This window comes from Zootermopsis nevadensis, unplaced genomic scaffold (assembly GCF_977971745.1).
Source record: "Zootermopsis nevadensis isolate Lab colony 2312 unplaced genomic scaffold, Znev_1.0 Znev_ptg000024l, whole genome shotgun sequence".
Classification (NCBI taxonomy): Eukaryota; Metazoa; Arthropoda; class Insecta; order Blattodea; family Termopsidae; genus Zootermopsis; species Zootermopsis nevadensis.
This window is the reverse complement of record NW_028259156.1, coordinates 10,914,869-10,937,880: the sequence shown is the minus strand read 5'-3', so window position 1 is coordinate 10,937,880 and position 23,012 is coordinate 10,914,869. Positions and strand designations below refer to the sequence as shown.

Below are 23,012 nucleotides of genomic sequence, written 5' to 3'. Positions count from 1 at the left end.
TGTCTCCCACCCCCATGAACTGTTACATTTAGGCCAACCAGAGGCTTAATGACTCCAACATAACATTTAGTTCCTAATGTTGCAGAGTAACAGGAAATATACCTCCAAATGGGATAGCCACGTCCATACATCAAACCTCTTTCTATCTCCATTTTATTATACACTTTTACTTGTAGTTATTAACTTCTCCATAACATGTGCGACAGAACAGTGATTATTTTTGCTTATAGAAATACGCATAATTCTTAATGAATAATTTTATTACGGAGCAGTTTTTGATGTTGGAGAAAATATAATAAAATTCTGATGTGTGCTCGTATGAGGACCAAAATTAAATTCACTATATTTACAGTTTTATTCTGTGAGTATAATCTTAATAAATTTCTGTTAATCTGTTCACTGCTGTATGAGGTTTGTGGAAGGACATAGGCTTACGCATATACCGTTTCAGTTGTGGTTACTTGTATACACTTACAAAGAATAAATTAGCAAATACTCGTACCTTTATTTAAGTAATTAAAAGCCATTAATTGTATAATGTATCGCTTTACTTAATAGACCTAACAAATAGGCTGTGGTAAGTTCCGTGGTTAATGCGTTCTGTATGTGGTCATTGTGTGCCCCGCATCAAATTAGTAACGCTGTTGTTGTTGGGAATTAGGAAAATGGCGCAGGGGGTGTAATTTGATTATATCTATTATATCGTAAATGCTAATCTGGTCCCAGTAACGCGAAGTCTGATACTGTTCTGTAGTCGAAGTTTGATTGTGGTCCACGCTGTGTCAGGGTTAAGGACTTGCCACATATGGACCGCATCTCGCTGAGTAGCAGAGCTTCCGTGGTGTTGTTCGTTCATTATGATTGCACGGATGAACAGACATTTGTAATTGCAGAGGAAGCCAGAATCACTTTGTCAGATTAGTCATTTCCGTGAAAACCTCCAAGTACTCAACGCAGTAACGTAGCAGATTTTCGTAAATTCTGAGCCGCCACTTAATTCTAATCAATAAATTTTCCAGCAAGTGAATCAAATTTTGAGACCCAGTTCCTCATAGTTGTTATGTGACACTGTTTATGCTTTTTTTTTAATTTTCCGTGGCATTACCCAACTCTTTCCAGCAAGATCATGTGTAGTAGTTTTAATAAAAGCGGAAATAACTTAAAATCAGCTGATGCGCTTTTAAAAGAAATGAGCATTAACATAGGCGACCAGTCCACCGCAGCAAGCTAGCCAACTAAACTAAACACAAGAAATATTTACTACCAGAAACGAACTGACCTCCAAGCTAGTAAATTGGATGACAGCTGTCTTCAGTGATCATTAAAACAGCGTCAATTGGTGTTCATTTATTCTATTAATGGCTGCGTTCTTGTCGCGCTCAGGAAACGTTGAAATTCCTTCATTCTTTCTTTCTTTCTTATTATAGGCTTGCGCACCCTCACATTCGTACTGCGCCACGGATCTCTCTATTGGTACTGTGCACGGTGATTGTTTGCTGTATGCCAAATGAACACTAACAGATTCTTTTCATCATGGAAACGATTTGCATAACCATTTACGTTTGTCTCCCGTTAGATAGAAAAGAACTCGTTTAGGAATTCACATACCTCAAAGTTATTAGGAGATACGTATTATTTATTCTTGTTTGTCAGTTAGTGAAATGACTGTCTGCAGGTTAGATAAGCGACGTTTCACTCCTGTTACAGACAGCATTTTTCTGTTCGCCGCTGCGTCTAGGTCAGCCATGAGTCAGTCCCGTCCCCTTCCTCAAAATAAAGTGGTTGGATTGTGGAATTAACCGCTAGTGTCCATCCAACATCAAAATTAAAATAGGGTCAAGCTTTCTCACCGCTTCACATACATATTCATGATTTGGTGCTTGGGCGCATGGTTAGGCGGAGAAATCTCTCCGCTTTTAACGTTGCGATTTAGTAAAATGAAGTTTAAATCGTAAAGTTTAGAAACCATCCGTGGAATTCCAGCCATGAAAAAATACAACAGATCGTATCTTATATTGCAAGCTGTTTTCTAGCCTCGAGGGTGCGTTTGGATCACCACTGTGAGTCCCTGATGGTTGTGCTATTCCAAAATATGAGTCCTCTTTGTATATTCTTCGTTTGCCTGGAAACAAAATAAAATGTTGCTGAATACTTCGGTTATCTTGTTCCGTAAGTCATCAAAATTTTAGTGGTTTATGGTCTGTAACACAGATTCCCTCGTGTGGGACCAAAGAGATAACAGTGTGTAGAGATATATCTGTCATTATATATACCAGTTACGCTTACAACCTGGTACAAATGCTGATTTGTGTAAATGTGACAGAATGATGTTAAGACTCGCGTCAGTTTAAATAGTGTGACCTATACAGGAACAGTGATACAGACACCGACGTCAGCTCCAAGAAATAAATAAATAAATGTATGAATTATATCGTTGTAAACAAAATTGTAAAGTTGTACACCGGTTTGGATTGACGGGACCCGATTTTGGAAGCTTCATTTGTCCTCATGAATCGCCCTGATGACCTCTGAAACGTTGGTAAACATCGACCAGACTACACAGCGCAACAACCCAGAAGACAGAAATCTTCATACTCATCGCCCTGATGACGGAGGCAGTATGACCTCTGAAACGTTGGTAAACATCGATCAGACTACACAGCGCAACAACCCAGAAGACGGAAATCTTCAGACTCATCGCCCTGATGACGGAGGCAGTATGACCTCTGAAACGTTGGTAAACATCGACCAGACTACACAGCGCAACAACCCAGAAGACAGAAATCTTCATACTCATCGCCCTGATGACGGAGGCAGTATGACCTCTGAAACGTTGGTAAACATCGATCAGACTACACAGCGCAACAACCCAGAAGACAGGAATCTTCATACTCATCGCCCTGATGACGGAGGCAGTATGACCTCTGAAACGTCGGTAAAGATCGACCAATCTACACAGCGCAACAACCCAGAAGACAGGAATCTTTCTACTTGCCGCTGTGAAAACCTCAAATCCTACAGGTAAAAGAAGATAATCTGTCATTCTGGCCAAACGTTTGAGACCGAAGTCTTTTGAAACCAGGCCACTTAACATCAATGACTGCCGAGTAACATTCACCTTCGCGTTAGAACATGTTTTTTTTTTCCCTTCGAAATCTTCAAACCTCACGAGCGTAAATATCTTTCGTTTCTGGTCTTTTTTCATACTCGACAAGTCTTGACTTTTATCTTTTGCAGGTGGTCTTGTGTCCTCCTCTCATTTCGCAGTCTTATAAGCCTGTAGAAAATTACAAGTTTAGCTCTGCAAGCAGCATTTCGTTTTTACTCAGAGTTGGCTGTGTACTGTGCTATCCTCTTTAACCTCTGATGGTTCCCTCTCTGGGTCGAACTCCTTCTCCGTCTTTTCTCTTCGCTGATAAAAGACAGAGTCGCACTGGTTGTAACACAGCGAGGACGATTTCTTCAGGGCAAAGAGAATTTCATTTGTTATTTCATACCTTCTTAATATACCTGAACCAACCATCTCCATAGAGCAGATTTCGACTTGAGAAACAGTTTTCTAGTTCATCGAGAAATTTTCCACTTTCTTTTTTAAAGTCGAATGTTTAATAGGCCTACAGTATTTACAAGAGTCTGATGAATCCAGTCCATCTCCTCACAGTCTATTTCTGTCGGAAATTTTTAATATTAGCCTCCATTCTACTATTACGTTTCCAAGTCGTTTCCCTTCCTCCTGGTTTTCCGACTTGACTGTGTCTCCTATAAATTACGTGGAATGTGAGTTGCATGTGCGTGTGTGTGAAACATAACCAATCCAGTCGCCCCGATCGACCATAAATTGTTATCATTACTCGATGAACACCCAACTGCATCGGTCATACAGACTTATAGGACCTATACGATAAGGCATTGGTTCTTAACCTTTGAGGAGTGTCGTCCAAGGAGGGCGTAAGAGGAATGCAGAAGAGGCACTGAACGATGGATTGGTTGTGTTTGTCCACAGAATTGGCCACTGCGGTTACAAGACTTGACTCCATTACATTTTCTTGTATGGGGTTGCATTAAGAACATGATACAAGAACGCAAAGTAAGCGGAAGAGAGGAAGATCATTGAATTTTCGATGTTGCAAGATGCACGATTGATCCTGATGTTCTACGTAAAGTTCAAATCACAATGAATTTCATATATCAATAGCTCCGTAACCGTTGATAATCGGTCCTATGTCCTTGTGAGAATTCTGGCTGGGAGGGACCTCAGGCATAAGAACCTGAAGTATTGAAGTCACCGGAAAATCTGTATGTATGTGTGATTTCAGGTTCTTACGGTAGCGGGTATGAAGTCGGCTGTCTTCTGGGTTGTTGGCGCTCTGTAGTCCGCCTCCATCATCCTCATGGTAGTGGAAGAAAACACCTCTAAAATTCGGTAAACTACCAGATTACACGGCGCACAAACCCAGAAGACAGCCATCTTCATCTAGTTTGTATGTCCCCCATAAGTTTAAATGGCGTGGTGTTGAAGTATAGAGATACATTTCTCCTGTGTTAATGTCTGCGCGTTTTAACACAGCCTCCTATGAGGACTTTTAGAGAATAGCGGAGGAAAGGTTTGTATATAGGACCAGTTATTAAATTCCGATGGAGGAGATATTTATATAACTCAATTAAAAGAACCTACATTTTGTAACATACATTTGTTCTATCGTCAACATAATTTCATTCTGTAAATTACTTTTTTCTCTGCAAAAGTCTTCAAGCACTTGCAATGAGTCTTCTTCTTTCCAGGAAACACGAATCCACGTTTCATCAATGGTATCAATAGTAAATTAAACTCGCCACCTTTTTTCCTTCGTAAATTGGCCATCTCAGTTGAAATAACGTAGTTAAATAATCTAGGTACCATTCAAAGGCAATACAAGGAATGAATTCTCCTGGAACTTACATTTTCCACACCAGCGAGCGCGTCTGGCGTTGAGACCCACAAGCTGCATAAACTATCCAGGCAATGGAACAGTCGCAGACTTTTCTGCCGCCTATTTTGAATAATTCCTGTGTTTCCATGTCAGGTTCCATCGGGGCGTTAGGAGCAATATGAAGCCAGGCGCTGAGTGGTCCGGTCCATAGAGTGAATCCTAACTCCCTTCCCAGCAGGGACATGGGGGCCCCGTGGTGAGCTCGCTTCATGGGTAGGAAGGGGAGTGGTTCATGGACTGGAAAATGTGGGAATGATGAGTGCGTTCAGCCCTGCATACATATATATAGTGGGTGAGGGGTGAGAGCATTATTTGAACACACAACTGCCACCCGACGCGGCTGCGTCAATAAAACATACAGCAAAAACGGTACAAGTCAGCAGAATGATGCATTCATATTAGGCAGGAGAAAATATAATCTGTGACATATAATGTGAGTGTGTGTTTGTAACCATCTTAGAATATGATTTTCTGTCGATTTTTACTAAAAAAAAGGAAAAGGATTGTTTAAAATTTTAGACTGTGTATCCCACAGTAGAAAGTAAGGGTAACGTGATAACTCAGTATACTCTAATAAAGTCTTCTCGGGCTGTCAGCCGTGTTAAATGGTGTCAATTGCCGACGTTTCGAGGACCATCTCTGTCCTCATTTTCAAGGCTGTTGACTGTGTGACTCGTAGCGCTAGCCACACAGTCAACAGCCCTGAAAATGAGGACAGAGATGGTCCTCGAAACGTCGTCGATTAATCAACATCTAACACGGCTGATAGTCCGAAAAGACTTTATTAATGGAAGCCGCCGTGAAAGCTTCACATCATATATCAGTATTCTCTGTTTGTAACCTGAACACACTGATATTCTGGCAGGTAGTATAATGTGTAATGCAAGGGTCACAAACTCTGGGTCCGCGGGACGATTACAGCGCATGTACTTTTGTGGCATAAGTCGCCAAACGAAGATGACAAAATAAATTGTAATTTCAAGTTTTATTAATAAGTTAATGACGCTGTTTAAACTTCATAAGCTATGTAGTGTCGAATGAAGTTGATGGTCATAAATGTTGGGACCATAAGAATTTTCCTCGCCCATTGTATCCGCTTTTATTTGATCAACGTAATAAACTGTATTTCATCTCCTCTCTAGCTTACGTGTGTATCAGGACAAGTTTTGTCGGGAACTTTGTCTCTCATTGTAAGGCCACAGACGTGGCTAAATGAAATTTCCCAACCAAATGTTCACACAGCGTTTTGTCTGAAAATTTGCCATGCACAAAATGTCGTAGTTATATAATGAGATTAGCAAATATGTTTCTCGTCTTAATCATAATGAAGATGCATCTATAAATGAAGTCGTAGTCATGCTTTCTGTGAAATAAGTTTTGGGATAAAATTACTTTCGTAGCTCCTTGAATTTACGAGGAAAAAATACGTAGTCCTTCCCTCTTGAAATATTTGTGTTTCATTGTTTCCTTTTATCCATAATCTTACTGACCCAGCCAGTGTAGTGACATCAATTTTAATATTCAGGAATATAAAAGCGTGGACCACTTTAGATAGGGCTTAGTGTTTCTTTTTAACACGGTATTAAACCATGGACTGCCGTAAACGGTGGACCAATTATCGATTATCTTAAAACCTTGCAGACCGTGCAGTGTATTGATATATAAAATCATGCATACAAACAAAACTGTTTACACATTAAATAATACTTTGTGCCAAACGCGTTTCGACCTCAAAAATGCTTGACATTTTATAAAAATGCTACATCTATAAAACTAACAAAAAGCTAAATATCATGAATTAACAGAACACTCGCGACTCCAGTATGTTCTTTGACCTGGCAATAAACAGAAACAAAATTAAATTTTGTTTGCAATAGATGACCATACTGGTTAATCAGAATGATTATAACCCTGCACACTTAGCAGGACCGACAGTAATACCAATTCAACGTTAACGTTCACAATCCAGGCAACCACGGCTCACCGTAGACCAACAACAGAAACCTCAAGTAAAACTTGGGCCAGTGAACATTGAGCTGAGTAACTTGTACAATTAAACATTCAGTGTTCCTTTATAACGTGCGACCTTTTACAGCGCTTTATAACAAGCAATCGATTCATGAATCGTATGATAATAGACAGATTAATGAAGTGATGTTTTTGCCACTGATGACGACCTCTTGAGATCGAAACGCGTTTGGCACAAAGTTTTATTTAATGTGTAAACAGTTTTGTTTGTATGCATGATTTTATGTAATTATCGATTAACTGAGCGACTTTCTGCGTCTCAGGAAGGACTTTGCTCCGTGTCTCTCTAAGCATTTATTACTTCCAGTCATCGTGGCCATCTGCTTTAGGTTACTATCCTGGAAATTACCTGCTAGAGTTGACGATAGCCTCAGTGCCTCAGCCGAGATATAGGTAAGCCCTATTCGAACACTTGCCACGCACCCCACTGTTATCTCTTTCCGCTTGGTCGATATTGCTATCAGAGGCGTGGTGGTATTGTGCGCCGTTTGCTGGTTCTTCCTCGCTCCCAACATCAGACAATGTTCTGAACGTCAAATCTGTACACATTTATAATTGAATAATTAATATCGTGGAAAATTAGCTTTTGTTTTCTCTTCCTGAACAATTTTATCTTACAGTTGTCCAAATACATTGTGAGATTTAAGGTCCTCACGGAGGCGAGCATGAACATGGCAGCTTGCTGGTACATTGCGACACGACGCAGTAACTCAGAAGGGTCTCACCGCTGTAACATCAATTTATGACTATTTGTGTGTGTTAGGCGTGACTGGCCACAATCTCAATAACGCTGCTAGATGGCAGAATGTTCAATTTTACAAGTGATGTTACGTATTATTTGAGGTTTTCACAGCGGTAAGTATGAAGATTTCTGTCTGAATCGCCCCGATGACGGAGGCAGTATGACCTCTGAAACGTTGGTAAACATCTACCAGACTACACAGCGCAACAACCCAGAAGACAGAAATCTTCATACTAAGAATCGCCCTGATGACGGAGGCAGTATGACCTCTGAAACGTTGGTAAACATCTACCAGACTACACAGCGCAACAACCCAGAAGACAGAAATCTTCAAGTGGTGTTACCATTGGAAATCTTCTTGAATAACATGTAACGAATGTGAAGGTACGAAGGGATTAAGGAAAGGAGAAAGGGTGATAAAAAATGAAGATGTTAAATAGATAATTCTTTCTGGATTTTCTACCGGTCTTTTAACTAGTATGTCACAGTTTTAGTGTAATTTTACTGTGCTGCTAAAACTAAACTGTTCGATTTCATTTGGAGTGGAGCTCCAGCTGAGAATCGATGTTGTGACAATCGATGTTGTATTTTTCGGGTCCACCGCACACCTAAGCGGCAGTGACAGACGAGAAGAGCCATTAGTCGATTGATGACTGCTGAGGGAAAGGCAAAGTAGGCTGCTAGCAAAATCCGCCCTAACTTTACACTGTTCACAGTTCCCTTGTTGACTGTATTGATAATAATATTCTAGACGATGATACACAACATATGATGATATTTTTCTGCTTTCTTGGAACACGAAGGTTCGTTACTTTGTTCACAAAAGCCAGCCACTGGAACTTTTCCGTAGCGAATTGAATCCTTGTGTTCTGATGATTGTGCATTGCGATACTAAACATTTGTTTCCTAGGCGGATAGCTACGAAAATTATCAGTTATGATAGACATTAATTCGGCCTAGATTCGAACCTAGTACCTCCTTGACACAAGTATGGATCGTTACGTCACACTAACTTTCCCTATAAATAGAAACGAATTGGGAAGGAAGCGATCCTGCCATGTTTCTAGCATCTACCTAGAAATGCTCTAAAACGTACAAGGTATTTCGGCTTACATTAGAAATTGGTAGGTCTGCCACACAGTGCAACATCTTACTAGTTGTTGGTTGCCACTCGTACAAGGCGTGGATGTTATACTTTTTACGTTGAGTTCCAAAATAATCTCAGAAACTCTTACTATCCAATTTTAACTAAATCCAAAATGAATTTTTCACAGAAACTTATTTGGTGGCATTACTAGACCAGTAGGCCCATTTCACAGAAAACAAGTTGCTTATTACCTTTCAGCTATTTTATGGCTGAAACTTGATTTAAGCAAATCGTATATCGATTAATGCTGAAATAAGATAAGGAAATAACACAATTTTCGCACTAAAAACTAAGATTAAAACTGCCTAAACGATCTTCGCAACAGTTTATTTGTAAAATAATTTGTTGGTAACATCTGTAGTCTTTTAGCATTTAAGACGACCTAACATTCTGGACTCAGTATCTCTGTGCTCACTCGTTATCTACCACGCATCTGTGTCTATTAATGTTGCAGTCGAACTTACAGGTTCATCAGAAATTTCTACTGGGGGTGGGTGTAGCACTCATCCCAACAAAACACTTCCAGATACGGACCAGAGTGTCAGTATTCGTAATGGAACTATTTTGTATACTTGTTAAAAGATTCTCCTCTTTATCAGATATAATTAGGGTGTAAAAAAGAAGGATGCAATTGGTTGAATAATAGCACGCACACGGATGATGAGAAATTTGTGAAAATTATAAACTGTGAAACCTGTGGGTATGAGGTTAACTTTAAAGCAAAACGTGAGGGTGTGGCGTGGGTTAGACTGACCCGTGGTCTATTCTGAATATGGTAATGAAGCTTAGAGTACGGTAAACGGTAAGGAATTTCTTGAACAGGTGGCAGATCATCAGATTTTTAAAGAAGGCTTCTGTTACATGGAGGTTTTCTAATTATGAACCGAAATTGTGTTGCTTTGTAATCCGAAGAGAGGGAAATTCACAGGCAGCGTTAAGATCGTCCTGTTAGTCGTCTCGACACAACCATGCTGTCAGTTTTCCACTCGGAAGAACTCGTTAACAGACCCTATATTTTAATCCCTCGTTAGCAGAACGTCCAAACTTTGGGGCGAACAGGATCAGTGCCAATCAACAGAAGATTTTGAAATTCTGAACGTCAGTTGCGTGTCCGCAAGGATTGTGTCCGTTTTCATCCAATTAGGCCACGACGAGGTAATAGTGCGACCTTTTGAAACTCATTCGCTCAGGAAGGATTTTCATTGCAACACTTGGCGGCAAGGCAATCTTGTGACCTTAGTTTAGCCTTAAATCCAAGTGGGCTATTTCAATTAATGTTTGCAAAGGTGAGATTATAACAAAACTGTATTTTAAATTTGTTGTCAGCAGGTAACACTCTTGTGTAGGCCTGTGTTATAATAGGCTTGCATTATTTTCTTTATTTCTAATTAATTTAATTATTTTGTCTCATTCATTCATTAATTCATTCTTACTTTATTTAGTTTTTATCCTCTCTTCCTCCAGCTTTTCATGTTTTTTACATTTGTCTTCTGTTTTCTATTTTGTTACCTTTTGTTCATTGTTTCTCTTTTATTCTTTCTGATTATGTTTTTTTCTTCCATTTAGAGTCCAACCCCGACTGTGGGGTGTCTTCAGGGCAGGCAGAAGAAACACCAAATTTGAACGGAGGGTGTTGGACTACGCTTCAGTTTGGTAAGTTTCGGCATATTCCTATTTTCAAAAACAAATAATGTGTTGTGGCAATTGAAAATCTCTGGAAGAAACAATTTGTTATTTTCGTAAGGAGAAGCTAAAGGGTTCATTACTCTATCGAAAGGATTTAACCGAACGTCGCGACTGAGTGGTTAGCATCCCGCTTCATATTCGGGAGGTCCCTTTTCTAATGTTCCGGAGACTGTCTGTATTAACCGATACTTCCTGATTTACCTCAGTCCCTCCAAGTAAATACTGTGATAATACGACAAATTAGCCACGACCGCTTCCCTCCACATTCTTAACAATTTATTATTCGTTCCAACATTCGACGCTATTTAGTCTGAGCTACTGACAGCATCGTAAAATAAGTCACAAGTAAAACAGGCCTTTCTTTTCTCTATCCTGGGTCAGTTTAATCCAATCCATAACGTCGCACCCTATTGCCTTCAGATAATTTTAACACTGTTCGCCCATATATGTCTGGGTTTTCCCAAGCACTTTCTTCCATGTAGGTTCTCATACTAAAGATTTCCAGGCATTATTAAAGCCTTCTACAGTCGGGTAGCTTCTGTGTTGGGGCGCAAACAGGAATAAGACGCACAAGGTCTCATTACTTCAGAGTCAGTAAATGGCAGTCTTTTATCTTGTTAATCCCCTGAACCAGTAAGACAGTCACACACGCTGCCTTTTGTTCGAGGTGTTATTAGCTAAGACAAGGCTCCGTTCACGTTATTACAGAAGGAAGATTTTGTCGTCTTAAATTTCCCAGCCTTTTCCCTGGACGGGCGGACCACATTGCTGCTGAGGGATGGGTTGTGCGTCAGCCCACTTGTTCGCCCTCATTTTACCCTACGTCGTACTAAGTTTGTTGGCTCAGCATTCTGCCTTCACTTATCGAGAGGCGTTACAACGGGGCGAACAATTGAAGGATTTCGTACAAGAAGGGCACATTTTCGATTCCAAAAAAACTTCTTGACACTGTGTTGTTGGAAGGTACCTCATGCCGCGAACGGCGAATTTGCGCGCAAATGTAAATATCTCTATCTCCGTTTAGGGCGAGGTCCGCAGTGGCCGCGCGGTCTGAGGCGTGGGCCTTGTGCCGCTTGGTCGCTGGGACCGTGGGTTCGAATCCCACTCAAGCCATGGATGTTTGTCCGCGTTCTTCTGTGTTGTGCTGTCCTGTGTACAGGTAGAGGCCTTGCGACGGGCCGATCCCTCGTCCAAGGAGTCCTACCGAATGTCTATCAGGTGAAGCCAACGAAAAACGTTGTGACCCGCAGTGCTCAGGCACTTGAAGAACGGGTCGTTCCCAGTATCCCAGTATCCCGTATAGAGCAGCATCAAGCATTACGCCCTTCTGGCGTGGCATAAACCAAATATCTCATATCATGCAAATATGTTGGAACGCCCTTCGGACATAATACCCTCGATGTTTTATATAAATAATGTACTTCCACCACTCAAAGAAAAAAATACGGACAGGGACTTTGGCTTAGCCCAGCGCAGATGATAATGGGGCATGATCGTACATTAAAATGAAATTCATCACGGATTGCAATCGAAGCGAAGTATGTTTGTTTCTAGATTGTAAATGGCCTATATGCACTATGTGAACGTTGCTGTCACAGTTCTGTCAAGATTCTAGACACCACACTGATTCTAGAAACTGTTAACGCTTTGTTATGAACATATAGTTATCATTCGTATGTAAGTCCAGAATAATGGTCATTGGTTTCCCTTTAACATTAATTCTGTTCCACAAAACTCGACTTGCTCATTCAGCATGCCAATCGCCAGGCGAGTAAATTCTCGAGGAACTTTTTGATGTGATGAACAGCGATTGTGTTACGGCTACCGAATGATACGGTCGGGTAATTCATATATAAACGTTTCAACCTTACCTGCAGATCCGGTTCTGAATGAGACTGTTAAACATTAGTTTTATGTCGCCGTGTTCTGTTCGTTGGATCAACTGTACTGTGCAGAGAGCCACAGCAATTCTCATACTTAAAACTTTTTCTGTACTTTGAATCAAGGACTGGGTACTTCTGTCATGGTCTTGTTTTCCGTATTGAAATTAAAATAATGTCCTGCAGTTTATTTACTGAAGTATATCGATACAAGTAACTTTTATGGAGCAACAGTGTAAAGTGTATCAGATAAAATATGTTGTCTAAAAGCGTAAAATTCTCGTAGGTATGGCATGACAAAATGCTTTTACTTAACAATATTTACTTATTTTAATATTAACATCGACTAATGTTTCAAATAAAAGTTTGTATATTTTAACGACACATTAATTTCATGTTCCCATATTGCACGATAAAGTTTTTTATACAATTCATAAAGGTTCAGAGACCTCATTTAAAGTAGCAGTTATATATTCGACTGATGCGGGTAGTATTAGAATTAAATTCGCTCGATAGCTTTTAGTGTGACTAATCAGACAAATTTTTTCATTGTGTTAGAAAAGTCTGCGTTCTGTAATATATTATAATTCTTAGAAATGTATTTATAATTGATTTAAAGTGATAGTTAATCTGTACATTTCGAAAAATTGCTTTTCGAAGTAATGGCTGTTTCATTAGAACTAACTATGCAACCAGCTAGTTGATGGAAATCTAACAAATTATTTCTTCTTTTAACTTCCAGCAATATTCAGTCATTAGTCATTTACTGACAGTTCTTCCCGTTAAATGAGAATGAACTTTGAATTAAAACTTGTGAGTAATGTGAACTGAATACGTTCATTAAAGGAACGTAATCTGTAATCAGCAGAATCGTTACTTTCTTTCTGCAAGATTCGAGTTTCAACAACGCACTACTGATTAGGCCTAATTATTTTTTAAATAATTTTAAAGATAAACTCTATGCTGTGTGCACTGGCATTACAGTATAATTAAAAACGATATCAGAGTTATTAGGTTCTATCTCTCTTTTAGAATGTATCATGTATTTTACAACTTCTAAAATTGTAATAAACTGAACTTGTCATCCTCCTAACACCACTTGCAAAATATGAGACATGTTTTCAACATATTTACAGTATTCGTCGCAGACCAAAATATTTCGTACTTTCTGAAGTTCTTATTTTACATTGAAAAATGCCCTAACGACAGCTGCAGATCTGTCGCCATACAACACTTAGTGACATTACATTCAACGACGCTAGTGCTGATCACATCTCAGAAGTTCACACATCCGTAAAGTTTGTCTTGTTGATAGCAGGTTGTTAGACACCGAGGTGCGGTCAATTTGCTCCTGCAGCTCTGAAGTAATTTAAACATATATTGCAAGCGGTATTTGTATGTCCCCGCAATTTTAGAAGTTGTCCAAAACCTGTAGGTCCCAGATATAGATACCAGCACCAGCTTTCGTAAGAGTTGGCCCCTGGAAATGAAACTCCGTCTTCGCCAATTAATTTCGTGGGGAATACGTGTTCTCTTTCCTTAGATAATACAAACGATCATGTACTTTTATTTATTTTCAAAGCTAAATTTAATGGTATTGGAAAAGGACTTTGTACTTCTTAAAGTGAAATTCGGTGCGTGGGTTATCATTAATATCTTTGACTTTCCGTTTCTGTCTCGTTTAATTAATATGATGAAAAAGAGAAATAGAAGAATTACAAGTAGCAAAGGGGACGCAGAAAATTGGCTGTTAATAAATAAAATTTATATTAAAAGTGTTCATAATATAAACAAGCGCTTTTGACATTTCATTCGGTATAATGAACGGCTGCAGGCAGAGTTTCGGGGTTCTGTTCTCGTCAGACACGGACTGTTCTCTTGGCTGCCTCGTCCGGATCAACTATGAGAACAGCCAAGCTTTCGGTCTAGTTGGTATCTGGCTTTCTCTGCCTTGGGTTAATATGACCTAAGCGTGAAGCTCATCACTTACCTTCGTCTGATGCTGAGTTTAAGAATACGAGGATCTATAACTCCACTCCTACACTGTTATGGAATATCCTATTGTTATTTAAACATCTGCAAACTGTGTAACAATTGTCTTGAAGTCACTGAAGTTTTAAGCTAAATGCAGATGTGCTTCAGTAGATGAATGTCTTTGATGATGATACAGTAATTCTGTCGGAGGATTTCAGCGAATGAAAGAAATGCTGATGCCACATTTTGGTTTATTCTGTTATGTTTATTTTATGTTAGTCTTTTGTTGTATGTTTTTTCATTGCAGAGCGTCCCATTGTGTATGTTTATTTCTCTTGTTTTATTTCTTTCTTTCTTGTTAGGCTTATATCTAGCTCGTGGATGTCAGTAATTGTTTTCTACCAAAATAAGGTGCACACTCTTTTTCCAAACTTATGTCATTTAATTGTTCGTCAGTTGTTCTGGTGTCAGGCGACCGTACCCCAAAATACTGCACAGAATTTTATTAACCATCTTAATTTTTCAGCCTCAGAAGCAAGAGATAAGAAGTTAAGATTTTTCCGATAATCTGTTAGTGTAATGTCATATCAGCATTGTTTGAGTAAAATTGACTGATTATAATAAAAGAAGCAAAGGATAAGCGATTTATTTGGTTAGGTAGGTATATATCAAATAGAGTCACTAATTTTCGTAGATACACAGGATGATTTTGCACGGGGGCGAAGCGAAAGTACTGGTTTTGCGTTTGCTTACAAAGATCGAGGGAAACACCAAAGAAACTCTTATCCTTTGTCTCAACTAAATCTTGAGCCACACAGACACCTGCACATTCGAGCTTCGTTATCGCTGTGCTAACTCGACCAGAGTAATTTAATAGGTGGGTGTCATAGGCTACCATCAAGAAGTAGGAATGAAACAACAACTTCGAAAGACAATTGTTTAATCGCAGAATATTACAGCTAAAGAAATCGTAGGCCTTCCTGTGTGCGGGAAATGCTCATCTCTGTTTCACTGATCTGAAGAACAGGTCATGGCAATAATAGTGGACAGATTAGCAGTCAGTGGGCTATTTAGTTTATTTTAAAATGCGTTATTTAGGAGATACGGACGGACAGAAACTATATAAGTCTAATGTTTCTTATATGACTCGAGCATGAATAATAACCAGTAGATCTGTTTACTAAAAGACCTTCAGCATCAGTATATGTTGTAATCAATGTTATAATTTGACACCGCTGTGTTAAATTTTAACACGTCTGTATTGAATCTGCCATTACGGAAGGACGTTATTTGTGACTGTGGTTCTGTTCAAATTGGAGCCTACACGAAGTAAGTGTGAACATGGGAAGCGAGGACTTGACATCACATTGTTCCGAAGTAGCCCAATTATTGTCTGAACCGACCGCATACTGCACGCAAGAGCGTGTTATTCTAATGAGTCCCTTGTGCGCGTTCGTGAATGACTACTTTAACTGATTCAGCAAGATGAACTTCACGCACACATTTTTAATTTAGCCATAGGCCTACTTCACAATTCCACAAGCATTCTGTTATTCTCCTATTGATGCAAAAGAGGGAAATGGTTTATATCGCAAGCAAGCTAAAGATCATTCGATTATTCAACGACGATATCTTAACTGTTAACGTTATTCAACATCGGGTGAGGTACTATATAGGAAGGATAGTAGACTATTTAATGACGATGCAACAACTGTGTGTTTTATTTGGCGTTAAATGACATGAGACGCTGTCACATTCGGTGAACTTGAAATCATTGGAAAAGGGGTGGTTTTACGTGCTAAAATATATTTTATGGCATTTCTTTGAAGAAACTGAGGAAAATTATGAAAATATCGGTCAGCATTTTCAGTGCCTTGACTGAATTAAACCAGGAACTGTGCCATATGAGCGCAGGAAGTGGCTTTAGAGTCTGTAGAAAACAATCTTCATTTTTGATAAATTATTCTGACATTTATATCAGGTAACCGAGAGAATCACAGTCCGAACAGCCTGCTCTTAGACGAGATTTGAGCCAGGAATCTGTAGAATGCAAATCAGATGTGTAATCGCTGCGCCAATCCGCTCCGTGTCCTGCTTTAAATCTTGGTGCTCTGTCAGAAGGGCTTAAGTCAAATGTAATTTGTACTGATTTAATATGTTCTTAGAGAGCACAAAATTTCACAATTCAATATTAAACGTTTCGTAGCATTTCACATAAATTGCTTGACTTTGTTTACAAACCCCTGTGGTGTAACTATGGCGGTAGTAACTCTGTGAGGAATTAGGTTATCAAATATAGGGAAGAAGAACAAGAATTACAAGAGCCATCTACTTAGCAGTGTCAGAAAGGAAGTTACTCTGTTTGGACAAATTGTTTAATGTCAACATAACGTTAACAGCTGAGTTACTGGGGGGCAGGGAGCAATATAAACTTTTATCACAAATTAACGCTGCCTGCCAAGGGAAAATGGAGCTACTAACAGACAATACGCTCTTGTGTACATGTGTAATGAATAAAACTAGCTAGTTACGTCACGCCTGATGAGCTATTAAAATTCTGTGTTGATTCCGTGCGACAAGTAATATCAGAACTATAGTTCTGTTGGCTTTTACTTTCAGTAATTCTAGTGGGCAACATATGAGGAAAATGAGACTAGAATGCTTCTAGCACTAGAGTTTTCTTAAATTTCGCATAGGCGTGACTGAAGTGTCAATAGTTCGGAATATTTAGTTGTGACAAGCAAATAACTGGCAGTACTCATAAGCAAAATACTGGAGCGAATGAATTCGAATTATATCGAAAGTATTATAAGATGCCGTGTTTAGTTCAAACTAAATACTTGATCTACTTTCATTTATTTCTAATTCCGCCATGCGTATCCTTTAATAGTTATAAAATAAAAGTCTATTAATTGTATTTATTGTGTACAATTCATTATGTTTATTTTAAAAAAATTATGCTTGCCTTAGACCCTGTGTTAGATCTTAGGACTTATGTTATTCTAACTGTTTTACATTAATTTATGAACGGTTTTTTCATAATATCTAATAAATTATAACAAATAATCTAACCCCTTTGAGCTCGTCTAAGTAATATTTAAGAATTCAGTCCGTAACGCAGATGAAACACAACAATGTTTTATTATAAAGATTAACATGTTAATGCTGTTTAAGAAAGTAGTCGCTGTTTACATTGGCAATCATATAATAAACCCATGAATACAAAATTCACAGTTACTGATTACTGAAGCAGGAGGAACGTGTACTTAGTAATTATTGTGCGCTCCGCTGTCTGAGTTCGTCTACGTAGACACGACCCATATATAGAGTCCTATCCTATGTCTAAATAGGATGTAAGGTCTGGTCTCGAATTGGACTGCAGAGAAAGTGGAGATGATGATAAAAATTATTCTTCCTTCGGAATTATTTGGAGGATAAACAATCCTGTCCTCTAAACGCTGTTTTCCATATCGAAAATAAGAATTAAATATATTTTGAGAGGCTTGGAAACGAAGAAACTGGGAATGAAAGGTAGCCTAAATGGTAATAAAGCAAGATAACTTATTTGTTTTGAAAATTGTGTTTCACGAAGGAAGAAAGTTATTGCAGCAAAGGCGTCCCAGGTCTGTTATTAGCAGATAAAATTAACAATCAGGACGTAATCAGATTTACAATGTACGAGAGTGGATTGGGGTTCAGCTAAAACGTTTGGTTACAGCTAATGGCTGACTGCAGGTACGTAAGCCTCTCAGCTACCAACGCATGACAAATATATTGTGAGGGAGCAACGTGTTAAAACGCCTTCTGGCAAAAAACGGCGCTTCTAATCCATACGGGAAAAAAACATTTCGACGCTCATTAAAAATGTGCGCCCAGTCCTCCAATTAAAAGGCCATCAAAATACAGCAGTTGTTCGCTCATTAAAAATCATTTTATTTTTATTTAGGGAAGCGACATGGCTTGCGTCATATCGGGTCAAGTTTGTACGTAATCACATCAGTGAATCGTGAAGCAGACAGAACTTATTACGTAACAAATTAACGTTAAATATCGCATACTGGCACGGATAAAGAAACATTTTGTAGTCTTCTTCAGGAAAAGTAAAACAGTGGCTTTACACAGAGTGTTCCTGGAACCTGGAAAAATATCAATTATTTCATCACAGAGAGAGATGTCCACTTCTGACGTATCGTTTGTTGTCGTGGGTTAACTTTCAAATTAGTAAATGACACACCACAGAGGCGGCTGCTACGGGTTGTTTGGCTGTGCGATTGAAGAATACGACTTCCTGAGCTCATTGTAACATTTGAAGAAAAGTTTAATCATTCGAACAGTGGGGCAGCAGCTTTCGACCCAGTTTCAAAGGAAATTTGTGGGCGGGAAGCTGAAGCATTAATCACTAGCTCCTGTCTCGCAGCTAGTCCAGAAGATTAAGCGATGCGCCATTCAAATACCAGGCCGTGACCCTCGGCAGAGACAGCGGCAGTCCAAAAGGTTGTTACTGCAGCGCTCTTGGCTCTGACAACGCGTTCGAACTGCTTTATTGAAGCCCAGGGTTCGAATCACGATCAGCGACCTGAGGCGTTTGTCAGGTTCTATTTCATTTTTGAAAGTTATACGACATTGACTGAAGATGCTGATAATAACTATGAATTAGGAAGGAGACAGTCGTTCCTTGTGTCATGATATTGTAAACTTTTTGAGACAAGACAGTCGGTAACTCGAACCTTGTAACGCCAAAACGGTCACACTAAAATAACTTGAAGCTGAGGTTTTTCATAATTCTTCTCATACTTTCCAGGTCATTGCCAGCACGGTACATTAGTTAAACCAGGGCCACTTTAGTAAGTGGGATTTGGGATTTTTCTTACGACGGTGAGTCTGAATATGACTGTCTTCTGGGTTGTTGCGCCGTGTAGTATTGTACCAGACTACATGACGCAACAACCCAGAAGACAGCCATCTTCAGGACCACTTTCTCAGAGATCCAGTCTGTTTATTATTAACAATATTCCTATTGAATCTCTTTTCAACATTTTATAGTTACAGAATTTGGTGTATTTTAATAGTATAAAACTCAATAAAACTGTAAATAAATCTATTACCTTCACAGAACGTATTGTGGATTCCACAAATATATTTCGAACCGAAGAAGAAATAAGGCTAACGTATAGTTATGAACATTCGCAGAGTAGTACCAAAGAATCGCGGCATACAGTCATGCTCCGATCGGGATTCGAACTCGTGATTTCAATAATCGACTACTGTATGGGCGACTTTGTAGACTAAAGGAATTTGTTAAAGCTGTCTGGTAGCTTTGCAGGTTTTGTAAGTGACAAATGTAAAAGGAAATTAAACCCATACAATCATGAAACATGGCTGTCTCGTCTTATGGATGTGGTTGTTTATATAAGCATGTCTGATGAAGACGAGAAAGATGGACACATTTATATGTTTCACGTGCTTTGTCGTGTACGACCTACTAGCCTTTTATTTCTGTTAACCTTGTCGCCGTGAGTGTATATTTACATCCTGCAGGTGACACATGTCATTAGTTATGCGCCTACAATACTCAGTGTTTGCAAAACTTTGGTTGGTGAACCTTTAGAGAAATCGGGCTTGCAATCGCCCTGATGATTGAGGCAGTAAGCACCTCTGAAAAGCCGGTCAGTATGTACGAGACTACACGTTGAACCATCCCTGAAACTGTAATTTTCATCTGTCCGCCTGGTAACCTTTAATCTCACAGGTTTTAGTGTGGTGTGCGATTATAAATTGGCGGTTCCCCTCGACAAAGCAGTACATCTACAATATTCTTGAACGAAATGTGAAACCTTTTGGGAGCAATAGAAGTTCCCTCGTGAATGTCATGAAGAGTGCCAAGATGGAGGGCCAGAACTCAGTTTTATTATTTCCTCTTTCCCTCACAAAGCAACAAAGATCAATACACGTACAAAGTTGGCACCAAAAATTGAATAAGGGAAACATCCAAAGGGTCACAGGTTATAATGGAAAAGAAATATGATTGATGATAATGTGAATGTGATGGCAATGCAATAGAAATCCAATAAAATTCCGGTTCTTTCGTATTGTATCTGTTAGGAATTTAATATGTACTGTGTATACGAGCTGAAGTAATCGATTTGTAAATCTGAATTGCAGTAATAAGTAATTCTGTCCCTGAATTTACGATCCTTTATTGCAGTTGGTATTTTTGTCAAGGGTATTTAAAATATGTGCAGATTAAAGGCAATGAAAAGAAATTTTAATAATGCCTATAAATACAGTAATTTAATATCATAAAAACATGTGTACCTGACCACTGAAAAACATTTGTGTGACAGAGGCGTTCTGAAATGGTAGAATAAAAATACACGAACTCCATTATAATATCTTATTGTATTCCTGTTAAGTTTATCGCGTCCGTAACATCATCTATCGAATGCAGATAGTTTTATATTGGCATATCAAGTATTTTCCTTATCAATGAAGGGACGGAATGGAGTATAAAATTCTGCGACTGCATGGATCATAGTCGTTTTTGGGAAGGTGATAATCGCTCAGCGGGTCAAGATATTTCTACCTTTCCTGTAACCCGTATGTCCATTGCTGTTCTCAGAAAACTCTAGGGTTTACTGACTCTAGAGACCGGCTACATTGTTTCTCTCAATTCCTAGAAGTAAACTTAACGACAGTATCTTACATTGTGTTACGACTTCTTCCTTCCACATCTCTTCCAATTCATTATTCATTAATCATCCTGTCATTCGATGCTGTATAATCTAAGCTAACGACAGCGTCAATTATCAAGCAACTAATTAATAAATAAATAAAAGCAAATAAAAACATCAACTTCTGGTCCGAAGGAGAGTCGATGTAGTTCCGTGGACAAATTTATCGCCATCGTATTTTGCAAATATGAACAGCTGGGCCGTAATGTAATTATTGTGAACTGTTCTTCAAACTCTGAAACACGAACCAACTTCCATTTATCAAATATTAATACTGGTAATTCAACTTCGAACTGCGTTATTAATTCTTGTAATTATCGTATATTTTACCTGTTACATTAAGCAAATATATTCTTTAGTAACTAATTAGTAGATATAATCAATTACCCGCAACGTCTGTTTGCCTCTTTCCATGCAGAGCTGTTTGAGCATCATTAGTTTACAGCAGTGAGATATGTACACAGTTAATAACAATGGAAACTTTACTCAAGATTGTTGTTATTGAAAGTTACCAAGTAATTTCTATGTGATCTTGTTACACTTCTTTTCAGTCTTTATAATTTACGTGCAAACGCCCTCCCCCATTCCACCGGCAAAACACACAAACACGCATCAGCTACTTCTTTTGTTCTCTGCACCGTTTAACCGTTTTTACATGTATTTTTATCTGGTCATGAAATATTTTAGACATGCCACATACACACGGTGAAGGGTAAAATCACTATCGCGTTAATTTTCGTGTACATATACGTAACGAATAAATTTAATAACATTTTGTATGCTTATTTTTATAAAATCCTCAACAAAATACTTTTTGTGCCTGACGGTCTAAACGGCTACTTCGTCCTTATAAAATATCGATCTTATTTTGATAAATTTCACATGACATATATTTTAATTCGGTAAACGCCACTTACAATACAATACTTTTATGTTTAATTTGTTGGCCTTTTATTTAAAGTAGTCAGCTGTGCTCTGGAATCACTCTAAGCAGCAGAAATGGTCTTCACCGACCACACGAACTAGAGAGGTCTACTAGCACATGGCATCCTTCGTCTAGTACGGACCCTGAGATAATGAAGTAGTAAACTTTACCATTCGAAAAAGTCTGATGGTTTGAGCACATTGCAGCATACATAAATTTATATTTGGACTTCTGCTGGGAAACACGCAGCTGACGTCCAATCCTGCACAGGAGATTATACGACCTGCAACTTTGTTTCTCAATTAAAGTTGAGAAAACAGATTAGGGCTGTTTGGAAACAAAGTGCCGTGAATAATATTTGAACCTAAGTAATATAATTTAACAATAAAATTATAAAAATTACATAAGAAGCTTGAAATTTTTGCACTTTAAAAACGTCGTTTGACGTGAACTGGAAAATTAACATAAAATGTTGGTTCTAAAATGTAAAGAGAAGAGGCCGCAGGGGACTTAGGCGTGGGTGGGAGGATAATATTAAAATGTTCCAAAAATTAACAGGATATGAAGGTTTGGATTGGATTGATCTGGATAGGACCGAGTGACACGGTAATTAACTTTACGGTTGCTTATAACAAAGGGTAATCTCTGGCCAGCTGAAAGTCATCGTTTTTTTGTTTTGTTTAGTGCTGAAATCTCATGGAAAAACTCCTCTTGAAAGGCCAAAAGAATGGCAGGGCCTTTGAATGCCAGTAGAAACATCTGCTTGGAATAAAGTCCAGTGCTTCAGCGACTAACCTCCGCATACGGAGTGCATTATTTATGCAATGAAAGAACTGCCTCTTGTTCCCTAAAGTAATTCATTTTGCAGCGATTCAGATACACGGGCTTTGTAAATTGTGGGATATACATACTTATATACCATTGTTACC

At 38.7% G+C, this 23,012-nt stretch overlaps 1 protein-coding gene across 6 annotated transcripts in view; it reads left to right on the top strand.

The window, feature by feature from the left end:
- Positions 1-23,012, top strand: part of LOC110831950 (acetylcholinesterase) — a 322,930-nt gene that overhangs the window by 98,914 nt on the left and 201,004 nt on the right. For 5 of the 6 annotated variants that reach the window (XM_087355399.1, XM_087355398.1, XM_087355404.1 and 2 more), the window contains exon 2: positions 10,454-10,540. The exons of the other annotated variant lie outside the window; for it this stretch is intronic. The gene's annotated coding sequence lies outside the window, so the exon portion shown is untranslated. The remainder of the gene's footprint in view (positions 1-10,453; positions 10,541-23,012) is intronic. 6 annotated transcript variants of the gene reach the window in all.